Source organism: Limulus polyphemus, unplaced genomic scaffold, assembly GCF_000517525.1.
Source record: "Limulus polyphemus unplaced genomic scaffold, Limulus_polyphemus-2.1.2 Scaffold1795, whole genome shotgun sequence".
NCBI classification, from domain to species: domain Eukaryota; kingdom Metazoa; phylum Arthropoda; class Merostomata; order Xiphosura; family Limulidae; genus Limulus; species Limulus polyphemus.
In genome coordinates this window covers 106,013-112,639 of record NW_013667405.1, presented here as the reverse complement: position 1 = coordinate 112,639, position 6,627 = coordinate 106,013, and the positions used below count along the sequence as shown (strand labels likewise).

The 6,627-nt window shown below is 35.8% G+C and overlaps 1 long non-coding RNA gene across 1 annotated transcript in view; it reads right to left on the bottom strand.

The window, feature by feature from the left end:
• Positions 1–749: 749 nt before the first annotated feature.
• Positions 750–6,627, bottom strand: part of LOC111087150 — an 8,775-nt gene continuing 2,897 nt past the window's right edge. The window contains exons 2-3 of the long non-coding RNA XR_002611866.1: positions 4,531–4,726; positions 750–807 (exon numbers count right to left, since the gene is read on the bottom strand). This is a non-coding gene — a long non-coding RNA (uncharacterized LOC111087150). The remainder of the gene's footprint in view (positions 808–4,530; positions 4,727–6,627) is intronic.

The following is a 6,627-nucleotide window of genomic DNA, read 5'->3' as shown; positions in this document are numbered from 1 at the left end:
TGTCTGTAACTGTTACTTAAAACTGAGGAAAATTTATTGTTCTGGATGTCTGTAACCGTTATTTAAAACTGAAGAAACGTTACAGTTCTGGATTAACATCGATTTATGAATATCGTGACGTTCAAGACATTCCAAAGTTTAATATACGGGTTACAGACATCCAGAACAGTATCTTCTCCAAAGAGAGACAATATATAACTATATTAAAATATCACAAGAGCATCACATTAACAATAATATGCTACAGATCATGGATGGAAAAACGGCGTTTGTTTTGCCAACTGAATAAGAAGCTACAGTGGTAACAACTACAAAGTATGGGAAAATTAAAACGTTTAATCCATTATTATTAATAAAAATATGAAGAACTATAGGGTAGTATGTGAGAAAAATTTTAATGATCCGTCAGTGTTTAAAACAGCGTGTATATTAGTTGGGCAGTTTTCCATAAACGCTTTGATTTGTCCCACCAGTGATGTTTGTTTGTTTCGTATTGAAAAGTCATCTTATTTTTCCATTACGACTCTGGCTTGTAATGTGTGCAATTGGAGACTACTTGCAGTTTATTGCTTTTAATAAAACTTTCCTTATGGAAATATGAAGCTCTTTTAACACAGCGATCAATATAAAACAAGTTTTCAAAAGGTACCTCACGTTACATTAAAATTTGTCCCACCACTAAAAATTCCATATTTTGAGCTTTGGGTCAGAACACGTAATGTTGAACAAAAAATAAAGTGTCTACTTACGCACGATAGCAATTCCAATAAAGAGACTAACGGTCACACAGACAAGTGTTGGCAATTTCTGAAAGAAAAAAAAACAGGAAGAAGCTATATTTTTAGACATAAACTCTAATATTTTATATGAAACCTTTTGTACATTCTTGTTTGTTACATAAAAATCCCAAGCAAAGCATCAACCTCCTTTCCACGAGAGTATAACACTGAGGCAATGGTAAAATACGCGAGCACAATTTATCATATTACTAAATAGAAAATAGGCTTAATAGTATTTCAGCTTAGCAGTTTGAAAAAAAAAGTCATTATTGCCATCCATTTCCAGCACCTAGATCCTTGTCGGATTTTACACTATATTGGTTTGTCATGTCAGCAATCCCCCACCAGTAAATTACCAGTATGGCGATTATGAAATATGTATAGTTAGTTTCTATTTACGGGGTATCGTCATAAACACAACTTCTTGTTCGAGTTTATAGCGAGTTTTGTCTAAATGTGTGTTGAAAAAAATAATATATATATTTCACATACTATTTCTCATGCCAGCGTTTCATTCACTAATACAGTGTGTTATATTTATCCACCACTGCAGAGAAACTGGGAAAAGAAAGTTCATAATAGATTTGGTTCAATTACGCACCTCCCCTCCCCCTGCCTTTTCTTCCAGGTATCCGATTTCTCGAAGAGTTGAAGTCTGTTTTCCGAAGATTTTGAACATTTTGCTGCCCTACTACATAATTTTATGATAAATCCCCAATAATCTAAGTTACTATATTTTACACGATGGGAACATATGAAATCACATATTTAAAAAAAAATACGAAATTAAACTTCTTTGCTCTCAACTAATTAATAAGACATATGGTTTGTTGGCAGAAGTTGATTTTTAGAGTTTTGGGATAAAATACTTCTTTATTCAGTATCTCAGTTTAACGATCTGGGTTCTGATCTTTTAAATGATTTAATTCCGCAAATCAACTTTAAATTGGATACCCAGGTTTTGTCTTACTAATGTGATTGTAGCATATATTTTTACTAGCGCAGCGTCCCAGGTTTCGTCTTACTAATGCGATTGCAGCATATATTTCTACTAGCGCAGCGTCCCAGGTTTCGCCTTACTAATGTGATTGCAGGATATATTTCTACTAGCGCAGCGTCCCAGGTTTCGTCTTACTAATGTGATTGCAGGATATATTTCTACTAGCGCAGCGTCCCCGGTTTCGTCTTACTAAGTGATTGCAAGATATATTTCTACTAGCGCAGCGTCCCAGGTTTCGTCTTACTAATGTGATTGCAGGATATATTTTTACTAGCGCAGCGTCCCAGGTTTCGTCTTACTAATGTGATTGCAAGATATATTTCTACTAGCGCAGCGTCGTTGAGCCGTGTATTATAGTACGTAATGAGAAATACATGTTGTTGTTATTTGGCTTTTTTATAGCATAAACAAGGCTTTTGATTTGTTTGTTTGTTATGAATTTCGCGCAAAGCTACACGAGGACTATCTGCGCTAGCCGTTCCTAATTTACCAGTGTAAGACTAGAAGGAAGGCAGCTAGTCATCACCGCCAACCCTTGGGCTACACTTTTACCAACGAATAGTGGGATTGACCGTCACGCTATAACACCCCCACGGCTGAAAGGGCGAGCATGTTTGGTGTGACGGGGATTCGAACCCGCGACCCACAGATTACGAGTCGAGCGCCTTAACCACCTGGCCATGCCGGGACAAAAGGCTTTTGAAATCCATATTAAAGAACACACCAAGACGACGTATACAATATGTTTGTAAAGTTATTTTATGTTTAAATGTTCAGATTCGGATCTTAAATCGTGATCTCAACAATATTCAGAGTTGCAACTGAACCCTAAACGAAAATAAAACTTTTAATGCTTGTTAGTCAGTTTTGTAAATGTAATTAGAAGTCTTTTCTTTTTTTAACACATGACCAGCTTTGCTTACAGATAAAAAAACAATAAAAGAAAATATTTAGAAATTGCCAAAAAGGATAAAAACAAGCATAAAAACAATGCAGGGAAATTGTATATATATATATATCACAACATATTCTTTCAGCAATATGAATAAATATGAAAATCAAACAAAAACACATCAGGGAATGACTTAATTTATTTACACAAATTTAACCGGTACTGAAATTTGATTAAAAGATATAGAAACAAGGCAATCAGTTTTGTTTGTTTGTTGATCACAAAGTCACACAATGGATTTATATTATGCTGTGCCCATCACGGGAATCGAAACTCGGTTTTTAACTTTACAAGCCTTGAGACTTAGTGCTGAGCCACTGGGGAACCATAGCAGTCAAGGAAAGTTAGTAAACCGAAACAACAAGAACATAAAACAAGGATGGTGTTCAGCGGTTACATTCGTTGTAAGGTGGAGATTGTAACGAGCCTATGGTAATGATATATTTGGTAATACACACATATACCTTACTATGTATTTGATATTCGATATTTTTATTACGCCCTGTAACTAAAAAGGAATAAAAAGTGGCTGTGAGATGTCGAATGTTTTTAAACTTTACGTCTGTTTAATCAATGTCTTATAAATTGAATTTTTTTTCTTTTAGTTTGATTAGTTTTTATTTTCTAAATTCTCAGTTTTAAACTTATTCTTTCTCTTGAATCAACAGAAAACTCAAAACCTTATCTATTATCTGCCAACAGTTAGGGAGACAAAAATCGCCCTAAAGTCTAGACGAAAAGTCTAATCAAACTCTCAAAATATCTTTTTTATTCTTCTTCTTATAGGGATTTCTAAAGGTTCTAGGTGTTAAGTTTATTAAACAAAAGGTGCGTTCAACCTTCTACAAATGCGAATGTTCGTATATGGTGAGATAGAGGTAATAGTTTGTTTGTTTGTTTGTAATTAAGCACAAAGCTACACAATGGGTTATCTGTGCTCTGCCCACCACGGGTATCGAAACCTGGATTCTAGCGTTGTAAGTCAGCAGACATGCCGCTGTGCCACTGGGGGCTAGAGGTAAGAGAAGCTACAAAAATAAATTGTATTCTTCCATATATAAAACATTCACGAGAAATTGTTCAAAAGTCTATTTCATGCAGAGTTGATGTATTGAGGATAACATGCTAAAATTAACCCTTTTTTTCCTGTGCTTCCAAGTAGTTTATTACTATTAGCATTAGCCATACTTCGTTTTTCCACGACACAAATAATAGAGGTTCATTTCTACCTTCGGGGAGTGTTTAAAGTTGCCTTGATAATAACTTTTAGCTAAACAAAAGGAAGGCTATTTCCTGCGAGTTATACCTTTGGAGATTGAAAACAAAAACAGTACAATGAAAATTGTGTTGTTTTTACCCAACATATCATCACACCGCAGTTATGCGGCACAATTTCTGCAAACTCAGATATATAGTATAGCGATATTTTGATTTGTGTAACACTGTGATTAATTAGAAAACATCAGTGTGTTATTTAATCTTATACCACGTCTTATCTGACAAGGCACACACACGTGTAATGATCCATATATGCCTGTAAATAATGGTAACTCACATATTTTAGTAACATACAAATCTCTACGTCGTGTGTGATGGAATATATAATTTTCGGAAAACTGGGGATTGTTGTTGTAGCGATTTGACCTTAGGAAGCCCGGAAAAGAAAATGATCAGAGAATAATGTATAAACGTTTATGTAAAACAAGTTTGTGTATGTCAAATTTTTGAAAGGCATGATTACAAGAATATGCATGACTGTAAATCTCTAGCATCAACTGTTGAAGATAAATATAACTTACCTTCTTCCTTATCCCAGGAAATATTAAGAGAAAGGCGACATAGAAAGTTGAAAAACTGATACAAATGATGATAGTCCGCATATCATGAACGGCAGACGTTCTGTTCGATAAGCTGTAGTACGATGCTTCATTGTTGTCTCTAAAGGCATCAAACCATCCGTTCACCATGACGTTTGTTTAGATAACTCTTCAAACACTGAAAAGACGAACAAAATCATGATGCATCGTATATCCACATCCCAACTACCATCTTTCACGTTCATATAATCATTTATTTTTATCTTTTACATATCAACTGTTTTGTTTTGTAAAATTATAGTGTAATTTTATTGCATGCATAGATAATTTTTATTGGCAAATGACCAGTTCTGTGTTACTACATGAAATGATGCTAAAACTCAGGTGAAATCTTGACAAGAGATCAGTTCTGTGTTACTACATGAAATGATGCTAAAACTCAGGTGAAATCTTGACAAGATAATAGGTCGTCACATCTCATGTTCGCTTTTCGTCAATATCTTTCGAAGATTTATCCAGAAATAGGTAATAGGGCCAGCAGAGACTGTTAAACTAACTGCCAATCGGTAGACGTCTGCAGTGGTTACAAGTGTAAAGTTGATTTTACTCGCCTAGAACACGTGATACGCTCCAGCCACAAAAATAACAAAGGCTGACTTTATTTGATCTGCCCGCATAAAAAACTTTTTACAAAAAAAGAAAAAGAAAGAATGACAAATAAATCCCCATATTTGATCAGAATAGTCAAAGAGTTGGCAGTAGGTGCTGTTGGCCAACTGCCTTCCTTTGGGACGAATAGTGCTGATAGTTTGCGTAAATATTTGAAACCAAACAAAGATTAAAGAAACGGAATTTAGTGTCTTATAAAACACGCAATAGAAAAATTCGTCGAATGGTAAATGGAAAAAGCTCGCTGCACGTGTGATTTTGTTCGCAGCATGCATTTGCTTTTCATTTGCAGAAGTGGGTCAGTAGATCCACATATTAGTCCCATTCGTTCTCATCTAGCTTGTTTTCCGTTAAGTTTAACTCTTTCCCTGTCACATTTATGGATAAAGAACAATTGAAGAACAAAGGAATATGGATCATCGTAGGACACCAGATTAATCGAGAATGCGACCTGCAATAGGTTGTATTCCAAGCGTTATAAGCAAAGTAAGTTATCTTATAACAGGTGAGAATTCACAAAAACAAAGGTCAGTGGAAAGAACTGTTCGCGTGCTACAGGCAACTTTTAGCAACATAATCAAGAAGAATCTCCATGTGGAAACGAGACTAACACAGTTATGGGTTCAACAAAATAAGACTTACAGTCCTACCTCCAGTTCAATCATCGCATACCTCAAGCAGCTAAAGGATGAAACGGATATTCATGCTATTCCGTACAAAGACATGCAAGTCAAGTCATCTATGGATTTCTGTGCAATCAGACCGTTGAAACGGGTGTTGGTAAGCCGTTGTCTTCATATCGTACATGGATTACGGAGAGCACTATGGTTGAATGGAATGTGCTTTTTATATGGCAGCCTTGCAGTGGAACTTTTGCAATAAAAACTACGCTGCAAGGCTATTGTCAAGAATCACGATCGTCAGATAGGGCATGACCGACCGTGACAACATGGACTTTAACGATTTTGAGATGCTTCTGAATCGTTTTTATATAACGTACTCAACCTCTGTATAACTTTAATGAAGTCGCTTGCTCTGTGACCTGTATAGTGGAGGTCAAAAATGGAATAACGAATTTAGCATTAGATTATTTGTTTTTGTTTGTTTGTGTCAGAATTTCACACGAAGCTCCGCCTAGATTATCTGTGCATAACCGTAACTAATATGGTTTAACAAACTAGAGAGAGAGCAGCTAGTCAACAGTACTCACCACTAACTATTTGGGCTACTCTTTTTTCTGATCAAGTAGTGGATCTTTACTATCACCCTTTTAACGCTTCCATGACCCCAAGCTGCGAAATGCGTTTTCGCGGCAACTGGCCACGTGCGAAGTATCACTGGATTCACTGACTGGGCTGCTGAGTCCACGCCTAGCCTACTACTCTACTATCCAGCATTGTCAGAGAATTC